Source organism: Lissotriton helveticus, chromosome 7 (assembly GCF_964261635.1).
Source record: "Lissotriton helveticus chromosome 7, aLisHel1.1, whole genome shotgun sequence".
NCBI lineage: Eukaryota > Metazoa > Chordata > Amphibia > Caudata > Salamandridae > Lissotriton > Lissotriton helveticus.
Genome location: NC_136068.1, coordinates 486,054,183 through 486,075,796, shown reverse-complemented (window position 1 = coordinate 486,075,796; position 21,614 = coordinate 486,054,183). Strand labels below are relative to the sequence as shown.

The window sequence follows — 21,614 nt, the reverse complement described above, 5'->3', positions numbered from 1 at the left end:
GACCCCCAGAGAGAAAAATTGGTCAGCTATTGAGAGGGAGGCCTTTGCTGTGGTGTGGGCCCTGAAGAAGTTGAGGTCATACTTGTTTGGCACTCACTTCAAGATTCAGACCGACCATAAGCCCCTCTTATGGCTAAATCAGATGAAGGGTGAAAACCCCAAACTACTTAGGTGGTCCATTTCCCTACAGGGGATGGATTTTACAGTGGAGCATAGACCTGGTACTGATCATGGCAATGCTGATGGGCTCTCCAGGTATTTCCACTTAGAGCAAGAAGACTCACCTGGTCAAGGTTAGCTTATTGTCCCAAAGTTTGGGGGGGGGGGTCATGTAGGAGAGTAGGGTCTGCAATCCTATGATCACCCAGATTTTTGCTTTTTGCTTCACTGGTTTACGACTTTCCCTGACTGTGGGCCTGCTAATCAGACCCACAGCCTAGCTGTTCTCTCTATTCCAAATTGTACCCAGGTACTGAATTGGCACTGGGCCCTCTCCAAGTCCCTGTACCCAGGGCAGAGGTGCACCCAGAAGTCTCCCAGGGGCTGCAGCATGTATTATGCCACCCCTGGGCTGACTAACTAAACAGACACAACTGGCTGCTTGACAGCTGGGGCAAGGTGGTGTAATCACCCCTGCTCTAGATATAGTATACCTATATCTAAACTGAAAATGGGCACACAGATCTCCTATCAGTCACTCCTATGGCAGGCCTTAACAATCCTGAAGGCAGAGTGCTTGGAATCGTGTGAGATGGTGCTCTGGCATGAGCTGAGCCTGTCTGCGGCTTTCGGGATCTATCCCTTAGCCGTTTCCATGATAGCGTCAGACCATATACTCTTAAGTGCCTTATAATCCTCGCGGTTATGGTAACTTTGGTCTGACATTATCTAAACATGTCGTGTAAGGTGTCATACGCTTTGGAATACTACCCCCTCGCCAGTTCTGGCGACGGGGGTAGCATTCCACCCTCTAGAGGGAGAAGATATGTTGGTAGCCTGTAACCCCGGTTAAAGTTGGACATAGCCTCAGCTCCACAAAATGGATGCTGCCACCGAGACACAAGTCTGACCTCCTGCTGCTGGGAGTCCTTCCAGCGAGGAGTGCTTGGACAAAGGGTTTCCTGTCAGGGGCGGTGCCAGCACCATCCCAGACAGGGTTTTGTGTATCCCAGGTAGGCAGGGCTATAGAGGAAGGTGACTGCAAGTGGCACCCCGGTGCTCACTGTGCATATGCCGGCTCAAACCAGTTCCTGGGGCACACCAGCCCCCGAGCTGGGGAGAGACCGGACAAAGGAGAGGGGTGTAACCACCCCCCTCCTAGTCCCACCCATAGGGCAGGACTTAGTCGCGTGCCAGCCCCTTTTCTCAGGATAAAGGTAGGAGCAGGCCCCCTTCCAAATTAGATCATCTTTGAATCCTGAAACTACTTTCTACGAAAGGAACTCAAGACTTCTTCCTAAGATTTCTCCCTTGTGACTAAGGAGTAGTCACCCTGCACCCGCAGGCACCATCCAAGCATCGCGGTTTGCTGTAAGTCTCTCCTCCGGATCAAGACTGCCCAGCTCGACGAGAACCGGCTTCCCTGGCACCTCTGACCTCTACCTGCATCATCAGCCCAGCTGAGATTCGTGGGTGTGACGAGACCTCGAGGGACCGGCCATCTTTAAGACTGCACGACGCTTGCCCAGCACGACCACCGAGGGATCCTTGAGTGAGTGCTTTGGGGTTTGAGAAGCCCCAACCCTGAGCAGCTCCAGCACCGAAGTCCAGCCCTCCAGCCTCCACGAGATCTGCGTGGGGCCCTTCTGCTCTTTGCTGCTCACCGCGTTGTCCAGGTCACTTGCCCGTTGGCTAGTGGCCCTTCTGACGACGAACCACGACGACAACACCGCTGGTCTGGTTGCTCCAGACTGGCCCTTGCTCCCCTCCAACAGAGGAGCACCCCGGACCCTCCTGGTCCACTCCAGACGCCATTTTGAGTCCACCGCGTGGGCTTGCATTTGCCAAGAGTTGTTGCCCCAATCCTGGGTCCAGCGACGTCGACAGCAGATACCACCGTGGGACAGCTCGAACCTCTATCCTGGTCGCCGACAACGCCTCCTGGTCCGAGAGACTGCAGAGCCCAGCGTCGCCCACTCACCTGGTCGAGGTGACTTCGCCCGGTGCAATCCTGGTGCCCACCTAATCACTGGCTAGTGATTCAGGACTTGGTCCCCTCTGCTTACAGGTCTCCATCTTCATCGATCCAGGCTTGGATCACATCGAACATCTTCACTGGTCGCCTGCCAGCAACTTCTTCTTTCAGGCTCCATAGACTGCAACGAGGATTCCCGACGTCTTTTCAGACCTATGCAGCCGCAGCCCCTGGGCTAGGTAACCTAAGCATTTCGGTGCTCCAGCATAGCTTAACTATCTAAGTGTCCAGATCCTTTTTCGTTTCAGCTCTACCTAGTCGGATTCGTCCGATAACACTAACTTTGCATTTACTAGCCTCCATAGACTTTGTTCCGCATCCCGCGTGAGAGTGCACACTCTGCACCCGATCTCCCTAGGCCTCCTGCTCGTAATCTAAAGGTTCAGTAGTCTAGTCCTAGCGATCCCAAAGCCTCTGAGAATAGTTACTTACCTGCTAGTAATTCGCATTCCACTTTTGTAGTATATGGTTTTTCGTGCCCCTCGGGCATTTGTGTAAATTGTGCGACTTTAAGTATTTCTTTAAGAGTTTTGTGTTGTGCTTAGCTCCCTGACTCATAAAGAGTTCAGGGTAGTACTGTTATAAATAAATATACTTTATTTTTCATAACAACTTGTGTGGTGTCCTTTCACTTGGTGTTCAAGGGGTAAATGTGATGGTAAAACAGCTGGCTTAACATGCCCTCTAGAGTTTAGCCTAAAGACTGCTCTTGTCCATGCTACTAGGATAGCTGGTCTATCAGGTTGACTTACAACCAATCATCAATAAGGGTCGTTTGGACTGATACATAGTGATCACTAGAATAGTGAGCACTGCATATCAGGCCAACTTCTCACAGCGCCGACTTGGAATCGCAGGAACTTCCGGTGTTTCTGCGCAATGGGCATGTGGAAGTACGCATCCTGCGCATCGCGCACAGCCAGTCTCCCCTTTGCAACTAAGGATAAATCTGGTGCAAAGACAGCATGCAAAACTTTTCTCTGCGAATCCACTTGTTTGCTTGTCGCAAATCCAGAATAGGCCTGAACTCGTTCTTGTCCTTTTTTCGGACTAAAAAGAACCGTGAGTACAGACCTCTTCCCCTGTGGGACAGAGGAACGTCTTCTATCGCCCGTTTTCTTAACAGGATATCGTCCTCCGCCTGGAGCTCGCGCAGCTGAAACTGCGGGCAAACGGGTGGAATTGGTGGGCGGGCTGGTGAACCGAAGACTGTATCCATTGCAAACAATATTCAGCACCCACTTGTCCGGAGTAATTTTTCCCCACTCTGCCAAAAAATATTGAACGCTTCCCCCCACCGGAGTGGGTAACGGATGACGGGGAAGTAACCGCTCAGGGCCAAGACCCGGTCGGGCCTTTGGTCGCGGTGGCAGACTGCTGACCACCCCTGCCCCTCTGACGTTTCTGGAAGGGCTTCCTCTGGAACTGATGCTGCTGTTGCTGCTGTCCAGACTGTTGACCCCGCCCTCTGCCCCGTACCGTCTTTGTAACGGGCGGTAGGTCTTCTTTTGGTCCTTGGGCTTCTCCAAGCCCACAGCCGTCAGAGTCTCGGCCTCCGCCTTCATGCGGGCCATCTCATCGTCGGCGTGTTTACCGAATAGAGTCTCACCCGAGAAGGGCAGGTTGGCCACCCTCTGCTGGGCTTCAGGGATGTCAATCTGAGCCAAGCGTGGCGCCTCTGATCAACTCCATGGCAGTACCCGTGGGCTGCCAGGAGCGACGAGTCTGCCGCAGCACTGATCAGCTGGTTCGACACCAGCAACCCCTCATTCAGGATCTCCATAAAATCCTCCTTCTTGTCCCGTGGAAGGAGGTCGGCGAACTGTTGGAGGGACTCCCAAAGCACCCGGTCATAGCGCCCCAACAGCGCAGATGCCCTGGCAGCTTTCATAGAGGTAGCGGCCGTCCCGCACACCTTCCTGCCTGCTGAGTACAACCAGCAAATCTCCTTGTCCGGAGGCACATTGGAGGACGGGGTGGTGGCATGTTCCTTCCTTGTCGCTGCCACAATGACGGAATCCGGAGGTGGATCCATTCGGAGGAAAGCCGGGTCCTCATCCGGTGCCTTATACTTCTTTTGCAGCCTGGAGGGAGCTGCCTTCGTCACCGCCGGAGTGAGCAAGAGCTCTAAAGCAGGTTCCACTAACCCAGGCACCAAAGGCAACAGAGGTCTCGATAGGTGCTTCTTGTGGAGAGTCTCAAAGATTACGGAAGTCGTCGGCGTGGCAACTCTGGTGCCTTTGGTGCCTGGGTCAGTTGGATGCCCAGCTTGCTCGCACCTCTCAACAAGACCTCCTGAAAGGAGACCACGTCGGTCACAGGGGACACCCTCGTCCGAGGGGATCCTGACAGGGTTAGTGAATAATCCCTTGCGCTGGACGACTCCGTGCTGTACCGAGAACGACCCCTCCTATGGCGTCGTCTTGATCTCGTCGATGAGCGACAGCGACTCCTGGATCTCCCTCTCCATCCGGAGCGAGATCTGGGCCTCCAATGCCTTGGACGTTCAGCGGGTTCTTGCGGCGGCACCTGCGGTTTTGCGGGTGCCTGCGGCGGAACATGCGGTGGCGGCCTGACTGGGGACCTCGGCCGAGGTGCCCTCTTAGGCGGCATAGGGAAGTGCATCAGCGAGACCGACCTTGGAGGCTCTGGCGGTGCATGTGGAGGCACAGGAGGAGGAGGTGGCGGAGGAGTGCGCGCAGGCGGTTCCTTCGGCAGAGGAGGAGGAGGAGTAACTGACTTCGGCTTGGGAGGAGAGTACACCACAGAGTACACCGAGCCCGGTGACTCCCTCATCCTCTTCCTCGGCGTAGGAGACTGAGAGGCAGCGCCCCCTGAGGGCCTGGAAGGACTCCTGGCTCCAGAACGCCTCCTGGAGGGTGATCTCTTCCTCTTCGGCGTCGAACGCCCCTTCGGCATCGAAGAACGCCTCCTTGACGCCGACGAACGTCGTCTCGACGTATGCCTCGACGGGGGCTTCGCCGCCTCGACGCTGAAGATCTGCGCCTCGATGTCGAACGCCTCCTTCTCGACGCCGATCGTCGGGTCGACGTCGAGGGTGAACGGCGGTGTCGCCTCGACGGCGAGCGCCGAGGGCGAACGGCGGTGTCGCCTCGACGGCGAGCGCCAACGCCGTCTGGAATCCTCACATCGTCGACGTGTCGACTACGAAGTCTATGATGATGACGACTATGATGATGAAGTCGAAGATGATGACGTCTTCGGCGGCGACCTCGACGGCGGTCTCGTCAGTCCCCTTGATGCCGAACGTCGACGTCGTCTCGACCCAGAGCCCTGGGGAGAAGGGGAGCAGACCGCCGTCATGCCTCTCGACGCTGTCGTCGATGGTGTCGACGGAGAACGTCGACGTTTTCTGGCCTTCTTGACGCTGGGGAGCCCCCCACAGGCCTCAGCATGTGCAGAAGAAGCAGATCCAGCCTGCCCAGACCCACCTTGACTCTGCAGCCTTCTTTCTTCCAGTCCTTGGAGCCTGATCTTCTTTCTGTCTCTCAGGGTCCTGGAGGAGAAGGTCTGGCAAATCTCACTTCTCAGGGAGATGAGTAGAAGGAAGGTACAGGATACACACAGAGTGTGGGTCCGACTTGGCCTTCTTCCTCGAGCACTCCGGGCATTTATCAAATAATGCAGGCATCTTTGATAAAAAGAACTGTACAGAACACTAGAAGAGGAAGAGGGCACCAAAATATGTCGAGTGTAGACACTCACACACTTTAAACGTGCAAAAAATTATATAATAAACCCAAAAAGGGAGAGCTCAATGCTCCAGGGTCCTGCTAGCAGGAGCCGGAAAAAAGAACTCAAAGTAAATGGGACCTGCTGAGCATTCTGGGATACTGAGAAAGTTCTAGAAAGTTTTCTTAAAGGCACGGTATCCCTTTTTGAGCCACATAATGGCAACCTATGGGGCTTGTCTGTCCTCCCCTTCCTCTCTATCATTCCTGAGGCTTTACTGGTAAAAGGGGAAGTTTTCTCTGTGAAGAAAACTTGGCACGCTGGGCTGGTTGTGGTGGAATGTTGAATGTCTAGTTGAAGTGCTGACAGTGTAGCCTGTGGATATAGGCTGCATTATAGGTCTTTAAATTCTCTCTTAAGTGTCTTTGCAGGTTGGCATTTTTAGACCGCTTAAGAGATAATTTTTGATTGCTCCGGGGTCCAAGCTCATGAGCGGGACTATTCACTAGATTATGACTATACACAGAGATCCCCTACTACAGATAAACAAGTTTAGGCAAGAAAACAAGTACAGGCACAGAGGAATAAAAACAAGTCTGGGCAAGATAGCAAGTTAGGCACAGGGGAATAAAAACAAGTCTGTGCAAGAAAGCAAGTACAGGCACAGGGGAATAAAAACAAGTCTGGGCAAGAAAGCAAGTACAGGCACAGGGGAATAAAAACAAGTCTGGGCAAGAAAGCAAGTTAGGCACAGGGGAATAAAAACAAGTCTGGGCAAGAAAGCAAGTACCGGCACAGGGGAATAAAAACATGTCTGGGCAAGAAAGCAAGTACAGGCACAGGGGAATAAAAACAAGTCTGGGCAAGAAAGCAAGTACAGGCACAGGGGAATAAAAATAAGTCTGGGCAAGAAAGCAAGTTAGGCACAGGGGAAAAATATAAGATTTGGCAAAAACAATGCAGGCAGAGCTGTGCAGCAGCGTGGGGAGCGACCTGCCTGCGAGCAGGGTCATAGGTCATGTGTACACCATGATACTGAGCTGCTCTGTCCACTAGTTGGTTAAAAGCGACAGTGTCGTCAGTAGGAGATGGCTTTGTGGGGTATGTAGTGGGATCGGATATGGGTTGTGAATAATATGTGTCATCAGGATCATTATGGTCACTCCATGTGTCATCTGGGTTTCCTGGATCGTCAGGTGGTATAAAGTCATCCTGAGGATCTTCCCCCATGTCTTCTTCCTGATCATAATCTACAAGTGAAGGAGAATATGGAACATAAGGCATGTTGGGAGTGAAAGGAGGAGGTGTGTAAGGTCTTGAAGGGGATGTGCCAAAGTCCTTTTTCTTAGGAGGAACAGGAGAAGGGGCTTCAGTGTCCAGTCTTCTTTTGTTTTTATTGTAGACTATATGTCCTGTCTCAGTGTCTATATATATAGTCTTTGTTGTGGATCTGGGTGAAAGAGTTCTTCCTCCTCTGTCCGTGGTTCCGAAGATTTCGCCTTTTTCGGCTGGATGGATTTTTTTGGGTCGACTGTCTCTTTAGGCTGGACGTCTTTATGATGTGAAGCCTTCTTTGGCTCGACGGGCTTTTTTGTGTCAACGCCTTTTTTCGGTTCTACTGCCTTTTTCGGGTCGACGACCTGTCTCGGCTCAACAACCTTCCGGAGCCTTGTGTGGAGGTGGAGGCGGGGTAGGGGCTTTGGTACTCACGGTTTGCCCCGGTGTGATCTGGTCATCGGAGTCCAACTGGTCCTCCACGGTGACTATTTCGAGATCTTCAGAGTCCTCTGCGAGTTCATGTTCGTCGTCGAAAATGTTTTCCGGTTCTGGTGCATGCCGCTGCATTTCTAGTCGAGCAGCTCTTCGGTTCCGGATAGTCTTTTTGAACCGGAACAGAGCACAAGCTGGACAGTGTTCTTCGTTGTGCTCCTGAGATAGGCACCTGTTTCATACTCTATGTTTGTCGTTGTGTGGAAATTTGGCTCCACACTCTGGGCATTTTTTAAACGGGGTCCTTTCCATCAGCAGGGGGTCCATGAGGCGTTGAAAAGGCCCAACGGCCCGCGTTGACGACCGGAGAGAAATGGAAGTTTTGTTGAGTCGAGGGATACCGAGCGGAACAATACAATCGAATTTAGAAGGTTTTAGCGTTAGAAAGTTGGAAATCTTTCGTCCCGAAGTTGGAGCTGTCGAAGTGCATCCGAACCCAATGGCGGAAAAAAACAATCTGAAGATGGAGAAGATGCCCATGCGCACTGTAGTCCAGGGGAGGAGTCACCTATCTCGTGATACTTCGAAGACTTTTCCAAGACAACAAGGTGCAAACATCCGGACCCAACACTAGGCGGCGATCTATGCTAAGATATGAATTAAGCAGCCCACATGCCTCGGACATACCTTTACGGCCCAATACCCTTACCATCCCCTAAACCCTAAAAATAGCCTCACCACCGATAATCCTACCCACTCCTAAACCCTAAAAACACACTTACCACTCAGTAACCTTGCTCACCCTAAACCCTAAAAATACCCTTACCATCAAATTCCCTTACCACCCCATAACCCTTAAAAACACCCTTACCCTAATTCCAAACACGTGAACGTGTCTGTGTGTGTGGTAAAGACATATGTATGGTAAAAACTTGCATGGTAAAGGCAATGTGTCTTAGTGGCCTTGCGCAGCAATGACTGTGTGATAATAATAATGGGCGGTAAAGGTTGTTTCCTCTAAAAAGTCGTAACACAGTATCCACTCTATTCACTGACTGACATTGCAGGACTGTAGGAAAGTTCCCCTTTTTGCATGGTTGCCCTCCACATTTTGCCTTATGTTGGTGCTCTTTGACTAAGTGTGCCTGCGGTTCCTGCCAACCAGGAACCCAGGGCCTATGTCCTTTCCCTAAAACTGTACTGCTGTAACTCCAATTGGCAACTCTCTGGCCACATGTAAGTCCCTTGTAAAAGGTACCATGGGTACCAAGGGCACTGTGAGCAGGAAAGGCCTCGAAGTACTGCAGCACATAGTGTGTCAACCATAGAGGCCCTGTATCTTAACAAACAAATCAACAAAGAAAGACACACATTCACACCCACCCTGCAGGCTGGTGTTTCGGTGCATGTAAATTAATGAGTCGACATGGCAAACATCCCTGTATGCCATGCCTACAATTCACTGCCTATGGCATAGGTAAGCCACACCTCTAGCTTGGTGCACTATACCACTGGTGAGGGTACAGGTGCAGGAGCCCTAAGGAGTCGACATGGCACACACCCTGTGTGGGATGCCTACAATCCACTGCCTGTCTATGGCATAGGTAAGCCACCCCTCTAGCTTGGTGCACTATATCACTGATGAGGGTACAGATGCAGGAGCCCTGTGCCCTTACAGTGTCTAAGTCCATTCTTAGACATTGTAGGTGCAGTGCTGCCATTAAGGAGTGCAGTAAAGCCATAAAGAATATATGGTCTGGGAGTTTGTCATTACGAACTCCAAAGTACCGTAATGGCTTTACTGAAATCTGGGAAGGTTGATATCAAACTTCTCAGCACTTTAAACCCACACTGATGCCAGTGTGGGATGTAATGCCCAATGCACTCAGTATGTTACACTGCTTGATCAGCCAATTTCAGACACTGTTTGTGCTACCCTGGCAGTTATCTTGCTAGGAACATAGCCGTGTAGTCATTATTTTGGTGATATGGGGCTCGCTATGTACATCTGGTGACTCCCATTAAAATGTGTTTCCCATTTTGTATTTTTATTTTTGTAGACCTGTTGCTGGTTATTACGACGGGCTCCTGATTAAAAAGCCCCCGCAGGAGGACTAAATGCCTTCTTCTCCTGACACATAAGTCAAAACCCCCCCAAAAAAATTCTCTTGGGATGGTGCAATCTTTTTAAGTAAGTGGCTTTTCATTAGCCGATAGATTTTAATTTCCTCTCGACTATGTTAGGACACTAACCCGGTTCTTCTTTTCACAGTAATTCTACCCTGGAAAGTTTATAAGCATACGTGATTTGAACGAGATAGCTTTGGCCTGGATTTTTAATGTAGGTGTTACATATTGGTTAGTTCAACTGGTGTTGGTAGCATCTTCCACGGGGAATTTTCTTTGTAATTTTCTTTGAAACAAAGTCTGGTATTTATTCTTGCTCTTTTGTTTTTGATTCAATCAGGTGGTGAGCACTTTATTCTTTCTTTTCTTTCTTCCTTTTCTTTTTTACTCTATCTTTTTCTCTAAGGGAGTCCAAATAACTAATATTATTGTAATTACAATTGCAGAACTCTGTCGCTCTATGAATTTATCCCTGTCCTGATGATGACCGCAACTTCTAACAGCGGTTGAAACGCCGTCGACGTATCTGTGGCTCATAAATTGTAGTGGACACATGAGTTTTGTATATGTTGTACCTTTCTTTGAAACATATTTATTGTCTGCCACATGTTTGGTTTTGTTTGTATGTTATGTATTGTTGTATAAACCAGCACTTATTCTTTTGAGCGCACTATTTATAATAAATTTGTAACAACTTTTTTAATTCTTTGTTGACAGTTTTTAATTTTTATTCTGTGTCTCCTTGTCTTTTATTCCTTCTTTCTCTCCTTTTTCTTTATTTTCTGACCTTTTTTCACAAATCGAAATTTATGGTTCTTGACACTGTGATTTATTATTTATTATTTGTCTCCTGAAATGTTGTTAGGATTATCTATTTACTGCCCCTGGTTCAGGTTGGTGGGTTGCCTCTGTGGTTGTGAAGCAATGCACTCAGAGGGCACCTTAGAGATGCCCTCTGAAAAACCACCTAACTCTCGTGTCGTGGCTGACTGGCTGGTCGCCAGCTGCCACCCCAGGCATGTTTCTGTACCCCTGGGCAGAGAGCCTCCCGTCTCGAATCCTGAAACAAAGCACATCCTGGGCAGAGGTGCCTAGACTCCTCCCCCAGGATGGGTAGGGTTCACAAAGGGGAAGCTTCCAAGGCTTGCCGCCTTTGTGAGCTGACCCAGTCATTTGCTACTCCCAGCAACTCCCCCCACCCGTTCTGACCCCCACTTTGGGTGGGAGAATCGGCGAGGAAATCAAGATAGGAGGAGAGGTGTGGCCACCTTTTCCAACCACACCTCTTAGGATGGGAAGGCGAGGCAAAGCACAACTCTCAGTCCCCGCCATCTTGAAGATGGGGGACCCAGTCAACCAGAGTGAGGCTTATGCCCCCCTCCCAATGTAGAGTGGCATAATAGGGGGTGTATCCATGCCAAGGAAAGGACCCATTGGGCCCCAATTGTGCCTATCTGAAGAACAAGTTACTTACCTTCAGTAATGATGAATCTCTAAGAGCCATATGTTAGTTATAGAATTCTTACCTTAGAATTACTCCCAGGCACCGGGAGTAAGCTGGGTGCTTGATCCGTGTTTTTGGTGCCAACCATGGCCCTAAGGCACTGGTGGACTGAGAGCCTGGTGCTGGGCCTTAAGACTCGATGCCTGACCCTCTTACAGGTAGTGTTCAGCCTTCGTTAGGTGCCAGGTAGGTAGAGGTTGAGGTTTTGTACTCACAGCTGAAGTCTTTAATTGGGCCTGCATCTTAGGCTTCGGATTCTGAGCAACCACTCGCCTCGGGAGACCAGATCTGAGGCTTGGCGCCCAAAGTCCTTGGCTGAGGTTCAATCTAGACATCCCGGTCACTGAATAAATCAAGGGTGTCATCCCCTTGCCACTGCACCATGAGTTGTGATGCTGGGCATCAAGCCTGACGATATGCAGCATTTTCTTTGACCTCAAGGAGAGGTAGGCAGAATAGGAGGCCTCGTTGTGATCCAGAGTGAGAGAAAGTTTACACAACTGGTGATAGGATGCCCTGGGGTATTTGGTGCTTCAGTGAGGGCAGTTTTAAAATGTAGTCCTTTCCATTAACGGTGTAGGCCTAAAAGGGGTGAGGCCTTGAACGGCTCATTGAAGAGTTTCCAGTTGTCAAAATCGACAGGTAGAGTGCCAACACCGAGACTGCAGGAGACATGGCGAATGCTTTACAATCAGATGCAGAGGAAGCGACGAGGCCCGAAGATGAGGACTATGAAATGTCGACCCAGAGCTCAGTGGAGCACATTCGAACCAGACAGCATAAAAAACACAATCTAACAATGTAGCCGATGCCCACGTGCAAAACCAGCAATAGTTGGAATCACTATACCTCATGACACTAGGATTTCTTCTAAAAACACGTTGCACACGTCCGTTCCCAACACCAGCAGGTAGGATTATGCATAGTATGTTTATCTACAGCTTCACATGCCACTAACAAATGGTTTTCATCTAAATCTTGTCCCTCAGAAATGTTAACACAACTCAGATAAGTAATTGGGCACAATTTATTAACAAAGACGAATAAGAAAAGTTTAAGCTGTGTCTGACTAAAAATCTGTTACTTGGTGCTGTAGCTTGCACGTTCTTTCAACACTATAGGGTCTTCAATTTCGTGCAGGTTGGTTATCACTGCCTGGTGACAATAATGGAGAGCCTAACATCAGCAAGGGCTCCAGATTTAAAGGCTGGTGGGTGTCTTATCATATCACATTTCTCTCTGGCGTAAAGTTAACAAGGTCAGATGATCCAAATATTTCACTATCAGTTTTTGGCATTTTCAATTCTTTGGAGATCTGTACAGGTCCTACTATAGTATCATCAAAGTGGCTACATTTATATATTACATGCATTAGGCGAAATGAACCACCTCAACCTTGGAGTCAAGGGATTTCTGTCTTTCATGTGGAGCTGCCTGACATTTCTTCTTCCCTTCCTTTTTTTGGGCATTTTTGTCGCTGTATAACGTAATTTCAGTTTATGACTATCCAGGCAAAAGGAATGCAAAGAATAACAGGTCATTGTGCTGACATTCACATTTTCAAGCTATCCCTTGGAAAAATTCCTCACAACGTTAAAAGAAATGAAAGAAGCATTGAGCAGAAAGCAGGGTTTTTAGTTTTGGCAATACCACATTTTGGAGGATCTATGAATTTACTAATGAACCAGTTACTTACCTTCGGTAATGATAACCGCAGATTCTTCACCTTCGAATATAACCCAGGCGTCAGAATGATAAGGAAAATCTTGAGCACTAATGATTGGTTCCACATCAATGCTGTCTGCATGAGAAGTGACGTTGTAGTGCCAATATATGCTTCAGTCATGCCCGCGGGCCTTGACATCAGTTTAGTTTGGGACTATATCCGTGCCTAAAACGCGGAGTAACAAAACATAATGTTTCACCAGTGTGCAGTCCCCAAGGGATCTTTCAGGTAAACAGTCCGGTTCACAGAGTGGGGAGGAATCTGCAGTTACTGTCTCTGCCAGAATAACTATTATCGAAGGTAACTAGTTCTTTTGACAGAGACTTCTTCAGATTACTTACTTTAGAACTGATACCCAAGCAATACCTCTCTGGAGAAGGGTCTGTGAACTTGCTGACACCATAAAGTCCTGGAGGACCAATCGGGTGAAATGCTCACCTCGACAGACCTGGCTGTCCAAGCAGTAGTACTTTGTGAAACTGTGAACGTGTGGAGTGGCACCCACTTAGCAGCTAGGCAGATGCCCAGGACAGGTACACTGCATGCCAACACAGTAGTAGTGGCCTTCACCCTGGTAGAATGTGCCCTCAACACCTCAGGAGGCTGGTTCTTAGCGGAGTTGCGAATCTTAATACAGATTATGATCCATAGAGATATGGTAAGTTTCTGCAGTCTGATCCTCCTTCGCTTCAGTGAACCAGATGAAGAGCTGATCATCCACCCTGGGGTCTCTGGTGAGATCGATGTAGAAAGAGAGCTCTTGTTGATCCACGCAATGGAGTTTCTCCCCCTTAGTAGGTTTAGCATGCCCCTTGTACACTGAGTGCCAATGCTCAAAAATAGTCAACAAAAAAAGTCGGTCAACATATGACTGTGGTAGCTCTCTGGATCTGCTCAAGTCAAGTCAGATAATTTATATAGCGCGCTACATACCCAGAGGGTCTCAAGGCGCTTGAAGAAGGGTGGGGATTTACTTGTCGAATATCCAGGTTTTAAGTTGCTTTCTGAATGCTAGGTAGTTCTGAGTGAGGCGAAGGTGAATGGGAAGTGAGTTCCAGGTTTTAGCCGCCAGGTAGGAGAAGGATCTTCCTCCCATGGTGGTTTTGTTGATGCGAGGTACAGCGGCAAGGGCTTGGTTGGAAGAGCGTAGCTGGCGGGAGGGGGTGTAGAAGGAAAGTCGTGTGTTGAGGCATTCGGGTCCAAGTTCGTAAAGTGCTTTGTGTGCGTGGGTTAGGAGGCGGAATGTTATCCTCTTATTGACGGGGAGCCAGTGGAGGTTTTTCAGGTGATCAGAAATGTGGTCTTTACGCGGAATGTCTAGTATGAGTCTGGCTGATGCGTTCTGGATGCGTTGGAGTTTTTTCTGAAGTTTTGCGGTGGTACCGGCGTATAGGGTGTTTCCGTAGTCCAGGCGGCTTGTAACCAGTGCGTGGGTGACCGTTTTTCTAGTTTCGGTGGGGATCCAGCTAAATGTTTTTTTGAGCATGCGAAGAATGTTGAAGCAAGATGATGAAACGGCGTTGACTTGTCTGGTCATTGAGAGTGAGGAATCCAGGATGACGCCCAGGTTCCGTGCGTGATTCGTCGGGATGGGTGCTTTTCCAAGGGCCTCTGGCCACCAAGAGTCATCCCAGGCAGAGGGGGAGGTACCTAAGATAAGGACTTCTGTTTTGTCTGAGTTCAGTTTCAGACGGCTGTGTTTCATCCACTCGGCCATTGCTTTCATTCCTTCATGTAGGTTGGTTTTGGCGGTGTCGGGGTCTTTGGTGAGTGAGAGGATCAGTTGAGTGTCATCAGCGTAGGAGATGATGTTGAGGTTGTGTTGTCGTGCGATGGTCGCGAGGGGGCTCATGTATACGTTGAAGAGGGTGGGGCTGAGTGAAGATCCTTGTGGCACGCCGCAAATGACTTCAGTGGCCTCTGACTTGAATGGTGGCAGGCGGACTCTCTGAGTTCTTCCGGCAAGGAACGAGGTGATCCATTCCAGTGCTTTTCCTTGGATTCCGATGTTTCTGAGGCGTTGTAACAGGGTGCTATGACAGACCGTGTCGAAGGCTGCTGAGAGGTCGAGGAGGATGAGGGCGACTGTGTCTCCATTGTCCAGTAGAGTTCGAATGTCGTCTGTTGCAGCGATGAGGGCGGTCTCGGTGCTGTGTTTGGCTCGGAAGCCGGACTGTGAGGAGTCCAGGGATTTGTTTGTTTCAAGGAAGGCGGCGAGCTGGCTGTTGACGGCTTTCGCGATGACTTTGGCCGGGAATGGAAGGAGCGAGATGGGTCGGTAGTTTTTGAGTTCGGTGGGGTCAGCTGTGGGTTTTTTCAGAAGTGCGCTGAGTTCGGCGTGTTTCCAGCTTTCAGGGAAGGTGGCGGAGTTGAGGGAGCAGTTGATGACGTCTCGGAGGTGTGGTGCTATGATGGAATCTGCCTTGTTGAAGATGTGGTGAGGGCATGGGTCTGTAGGGGATCCTGAGTGGATGGAGTTCATCAGGCGGGTGGGGTCCTCAGTGGAGATTGGGTTCCAGTCATTAAGGATGTTCAGGGGGGGTGAAGGTACGGCAGAAGGTTGGGTGGGTTGGTCTCCGGGTTGGTTGTCGAAGCTGTTGTGGATGTCTGCGATTTTGTCGTGGAAGAACGAAGCTAGGGAGTCGCAAAGGGTTTGAGAGGGAGTGATGTCGTTGGAGTTGGCAGTGGGGTTGGTAAACTCTTTAACGATGTTGAATAATTCCTTGCTGTTGTGGGCGTTGTTGTCTAGTCGGTCTTTGAATGCGGCTTTCTTGCCAGTCCGGATTAGTTGGTGGTGTATGCGGGTGGCGTTTTTGAAGGCGTCCCTGGTGCTGGTGTTTGGGTCCTTTTTCCAGGCCTTCTCAAGGGAGCGTCAGAATTTCTTGGATTTCTTAAGATCATCGTTGAACCAGGGGGCGTTTTTGCTGCCTAGTTTGATTTGACGTTTTTTCAAAGGTGCTAGGTTGTCGGCGCTGTTGGTTAGCCATTGAGTGAGGTTAATGGCTGCTTGGTTGGGGTTCGAAGAGTGGGTAGTGGGGTATTGAAGAAGTGATGAGGAGATCTGGTCAATGGTGATTTTATTCCAGTTTCTTCGCAGAGTAGGTTGAGGATGGTTGTGGGTTGTGGTCTTTTTGTAGATAAAGTGAACGCAGCTGTGGTCCGTCCAATGGAGAGCTGTGGTGTGAGTGAAGGAGATATGTTTGCTGGAGGTAAAGATGGGTTCGAGTGTGTGACCTGCGTAGTGAGTGGGGGTGTTGACAAGTTGTCTGAGTCCGAGGTTGGCGAGATTGTCCAGAAGGGTGGTGGTGTTGCTGTCGTTGTCATTAAGGATGTTCAGGGGGGGTGAAGGTACGGCAGAAGGTTGGGTGGGTTGGTCTCCGGGTTGGTTGTCGAAGCTGTTGTGGATGTCTGCGATTTTGTCGTGGAAGAACGAAGCTAGGGAGTAGCAAAGGGTTTGAGAGGGAGTGATGTCGTTGGAGTTGGCAGTGGGGTTGGTAAACTCTTTAACGATGTTGAATAATTCCTTGCTGTTGTGGGCGTTGTTGTCTAGTCGGTCTTTGAATGCGGCTTTCTTGGCAGTCCGGATTAGTTGGTGGTGTATGCGGGTGGCGTTTTTGAAGGCGTCCCTGGTGCTGGTGTTTGGGTCCTTTTTCCAGGCCTTCTCAAGGGAGCGTCAGAATTTCTTGGATTTCTTAAGATCATCGTTGAACCAGGGGGCGTTTTTGCTGCCTAGTTTGATTTGACGTTTTTTCAAAGGTGCTAGGTTGTCGGCGCTGTTGGTTAGCCATTGAGTGAGGTTAATGGCTGCTTGGTTGGGGTTCGAAGAGTGGGTAGTGGGGTATTGAAGAAGTGATGAGGAGATCTGGTCAATGGTGATTTTATTCCAGTTTCTTCGCAGAGTAGGTTGAGGATGGTTGTGGGTTGTGGTCTTTTTGTAGATAAAGTGAACGCAGCTGTGGTCCGTCCAATGGAGAGCTGTGGTGTGAGTGAAGGAGATATGTTTGCTGGAGGTAAAGATGGGTTCGAGTGTGTGACCTGCGTAGTGAGTGGGGGTGTTGACAAGTTGTCTGAGTCCGAGGTTGGCGAGATTGTCCAGAAGGGTGGTGGTGTTGCTGTCGTTGCTCTTTTCCAGGTGAAAATTGAGGTCTCCCAATAGAATGTAGTCCTCGGAGGGGAGGGCGTGTGGGGTGATAAAGTCAGTGATGTCTTCACTGAATTGTGCACTAGCTCAGTAGTAAACTGATGTCAACGTGCCGCATATATAGCCGTTGCGCTGTCAATTTCAATGCAGACTACATCGAAGTGGAGCCGACCAACGCCACCTTTTATCACGTAGAAGTACTGCTCACGATTTTCCAGTCTGAAGCCTGGGGAACATTTTTATGAGTATAATCTGAAGTTAACGGCTCTATCAGAAAAATTCTTCAAGGACAAGATCTTGCAAAGACAGAAATGTTTCTGCCCTCAGACTACGAGACAAATTTCCTACAAGCAAAGAACCCCGCTTCCACAGTGTAGTTCACTTTTGTGTGCAAGTTGAATGGCGTCTTTATCTTTGGGGGATTTTTTTGTTTAAACTTGGTGAATTATGCAGTTATTTGGGAACTGTTTTTAAAAAAAGGATCAGAGAAAAGGGAAATTAGCTATCAATCCTACAGTGGGGGTAGTATCTAAACCAGTCAAAATGGTTGCTTGCTTGCAGGAGTAGTTTGCAGCTTGAAGATGTTCCTGGATTATATGAGTGCATGATTCCACCACACAGTGGTTAGGACCAGAACTCTTCTCAGCCTTTTTTATTTATTTGCTGCTGGACTTCTAAGAGGACCACTTGGAGGTAAGTTATTTCCCTCGTAACTTAGATTTACACCTTGATGCCCTTGCAATAGGTCACCATCTTCAAATTCTTTTTTCGCCTTTTAAGACTTCTGCCTTTGCCTTCCTACTGTTTGCATGATTTCTTCCTATTTGTGCACCTGAAGATGCCTTTTCTGGGAAGGTCACACAAGAATCCAGACTATTGTTCAAGCTGTATAACTACTCCTTCAGGTAAGCAACTAATTCATTTTGCAGTTTGAATCTTTTCTGGAGTAAAATGCTATGCACTGATTTCAGAGTTGAATTCCCCTCCTGCAGAAGGCTGTATTGAAATGAGTGTGTGTTAGCAAAGAGGTGCTTTAAAACCTTCTGTCCCACTTGTCTCTCTCTCTCTCTCTCTCTCTCTCTCTCAGTATGAATGTCCACGCAATAGTGCTTTCTGACAGCATATATGGATGGCCATGTTGCTGCCTAAAACGTTGGCCAAAAAGGCAAATATTGCCCCTTTTTTCCTTGTGGAATGAGATGTCCTCCTTGTCACCTTCACTTTCTTAGAAATTGTCCTCACAATCCATCTGGCTATGGCTCTCTTCAACATGGTGTACCCTTGCTTGCTGGAGCAAGAGAAATTGTTATTTGCAGGTAGCACATGCCTGGCCTCCTTACAGCTAAAGTAAGAAAAGTCTTTCTGCATCTGTATTTAGGCACTGATAAAACTAAATAGATGAATGAACTGGTTAACATGGAAGCATGTGATGATCTTTGGGAGGAATGATGGATTTGTTCTTATAACCACTCTGTCCCTGTGTATTTGCAAATAGGACGTCTTTGTAGTCAGCACATGCAATTCATTGACTTCACAGAAATGTGATAGCTACTAAAAAGATAGCCATTAGTATCAAGGACTTCATTTCGGCCCTATGCATTGGTTTGAAGGACTCTCATTAGCTGAGTAAGACTAAGTTTACATTCCACACAGGTACGGTTATTGCCCCTGGTGGAGATATTCTCTACCCTCCCCCCAGAAAACTCTTGATTATTGGTATAGTATTAAGCTTCTTCCTATATGACCTCTAGTACATGCAACAATGGCCACCAGGAGAACTCTGACTGATACATAGGTGACACCATCATTAGAATGTAGGTAAGGTATTTAATAACTGTATTGTCTTATGTTCTACAGTTTAATCCCTGTTGCACCAGTTAACATATATTTTCCACTTTTCTATGTAGAACCTTGTTGTTGTTGTTTTTTTGGCCTCCCTTAGGATTTCCATGCTTCATAGTCTGAGACTCAAGCAAGTTGCTTGTCTGGGGCGTGCTGGCTCCGGGTGGCATACAGATTTTTATTAAAGCTCCCAGTGACATCTCCATGAGAACAGAGTACCACATCTGCCTTGCCCATTGTGGTGCTATCAAGATTAATGTCACTGATGATTCTTTGCATTTGCTTATCATCAACGGTATCAGGGATTGAGGTGAAAATGTCCCTGATTAGTCCATCAATAGACTAAAGTATACAAAAAAGGGATGGATGGAATCCCTGATTTAATCTCCGTCACTGGTAATTACTTGGAGCCCCATCCCAGTCCATTGTTATTTTGTACACAAGAGGGTGGCAGAACTGTGCTTCTCATCCCAGCACAGTTCTCCCCGTTGCATCCAGGTAAACGCAGTACGCTTACTTTGAGCAGTGTGCTCCCTTCCCATTTGTGTTTAAAAGGCTCCCTCTAGCCAATGAGCTGACAAGCTATCCTGGAATGCACCTGTGGCGTGGTACTGTGGCCTGTGAAGACTTGGGCACCATTTCAGCAACCCCTGATGACTTTTCTCCGCTCTACATTACTTTTGCTCTCTACTGATGAAGGGCTAAACCCAGAAGCATGTGTCTAGAGATAACAGAACTACCTGTAGCAATTTTTGTGAAGAACTACAGCAACTTTGAAAGTAAGAGTACTGCATTTACCAGGATGCAATTGAATTGAAGCACACGTTACTACTTGTGTAACAATATATCTGTAAGAGACATATGTTAGTGACTTTGAACATTGTCCCCTCTGCTTTCAGGTCTTCAGCATCTCTGATCCACCCTTGGATCACACCGGACATCTTCCTCCTGGTCGCCTGCAGCATCTTTTCTTCCAGGCTCCATAGACTTCAACGCCGGAACCCGACACGACTTTGCACCTATGCACCCGCAGCCCGTGGATGAGGTAACAAGAGCATTTTGGTGCTCAAGGGTAGGTTGACTCTCCTAGTGTCCAGTTCCACAGTCGTTTTAGTCCTAACTAGTCAGGATTGTCCGTACTCACCTTTTTCTTGAACTGTACTGTCCATAGACGTTGTTACGCATGTCGCGTGAGAGTTCACACTCTGCACACGCGTTCCGTGGGCCTCCTATTACTTACCTAAAGTTAGGATAGCGTCGTCCCAGCGATCCTACAGCCTCTGGACAGCTCCATTCCTTCTATTGATTTCCTTATACCATTTACTTAGTATATGGTTTGCCGTGCCCCTAGGGCACCATTGTAATTTTGTGCAACTTATCGTATTTTTCCTAAGAGATTGTCATGTGCTTAGCCCTCTGACCTCATAAAGAGTTCAGAGGTGTTTGTTATTAATAAATATATTGTTTATTTTCATAACAACCTGTGTGGTGTCCTTTCATCTGGTATTCAAGGGGTTATATGTGGTAAAACAGCCGGCTTCACATGCCAAAATAGTTTAGCCTAAGACTGCTTTGTTCATGCTACCATTAGGATAGCTGGTCTATAAGGTTGACTTACAACCAATCACCATAAGGGTTGTTTGGACTGATACAAGGTGATCACTAGAACTAGTGAGCATCATATATCAGGCCAACTTCTCACAAGTGGTATCAGACCGCATCCGAGGGGCTCAGCGGGCCATTGTTGGCCATGTATACGGACAGTTTGGAGGGAGACGAACTTCCGCTTGATCAACGGACAGCGACTATTGTTGCTGTCCCCAAGCCCGGGAAACCGCCGGAAGAGTGCACATCGTACCGTCCCATTTCCCTTCTCAATGCCGAGGTGAAAATCTTGGCTAAGCTCCTCGCCACCCGATTGATTGCGCACCTCCCACACCTCATACACCTCACACACCCCGATCATTCAGGCTTTATACCACACAGGAATACCGCCCTCAACCTACACAGGGTGCACGGGGTGCTGACTAGAGCACACTCACTATCGGAGCCGGCGGTCATAATGGCACTTGATGCTAAGATGGCATTTGATATGGTGGAGTGGCAATATCTATTCGAGGTCCTGGCGCACCTGGGATTCGGCCCTAAATTTGTTGCATGGGTCCGGTTGCTATACACCAAACCTGTAGCACAAGTGGTGGCGAACGGGCACATTTCTCGAACATTCCCTCTGGAGCGAGGTACCCGTCAGGGATGCCCCCTGTCACCGCTGCTCTTTGCGATCGCGTTGGAACCGCTGGCGACTCTGATACGCACGACCCCATTATTGAAGGGGATCACCTGGACAGAGGGGTGGGAGGACCGCATTTCTCTGTACGCGGATGATATGCTTGTGTACCTGACGGAGCCGGAACACAGCATACTGGCGCTGCTGGCGCTGTGCGACGAACAGGGGAGAGTATCAGGTTACACCCTGAACTGGGCAAAGTCGGAATTATATGTCCTGCAGGGCCCGGCCCCCACGCTAAGCGATGATTGCCCCTTGACAATGGCAGGGTCCTCCTTTAGATATCTGGGCGTCCATGTCACTATGGATCAAACGGATTTCTTTAGGAAAAATCTGACACAACCGTTAGAACGACTGAAACAGGACGTTAAATTCTGGGCGGCGCTGCCG

General features: G+C 48.8%; 1 protein-coding gene and 1 pseudogene across 2 annotated transcripts in view; one reads left to right on the top strand and one right to left on the bottom strand.

The window, feature by feature from the left end:
• SETD1A (SET domain containing 1A, histone lysine methyltransferase) overlaps positions 1–21,614 on the bottom strand; it is a 1,239,111-nt gene that overhangs the window by 396,642 nt on the left and 820,855 nt on the right. The gene's annotated exons all lie outside the window — the stretch shown is intronic.
• On the top strand, positions 11,315–12,713 carry LOC144767032 (transmembrane protein 120B pseudogene; annotated as a pseudogene).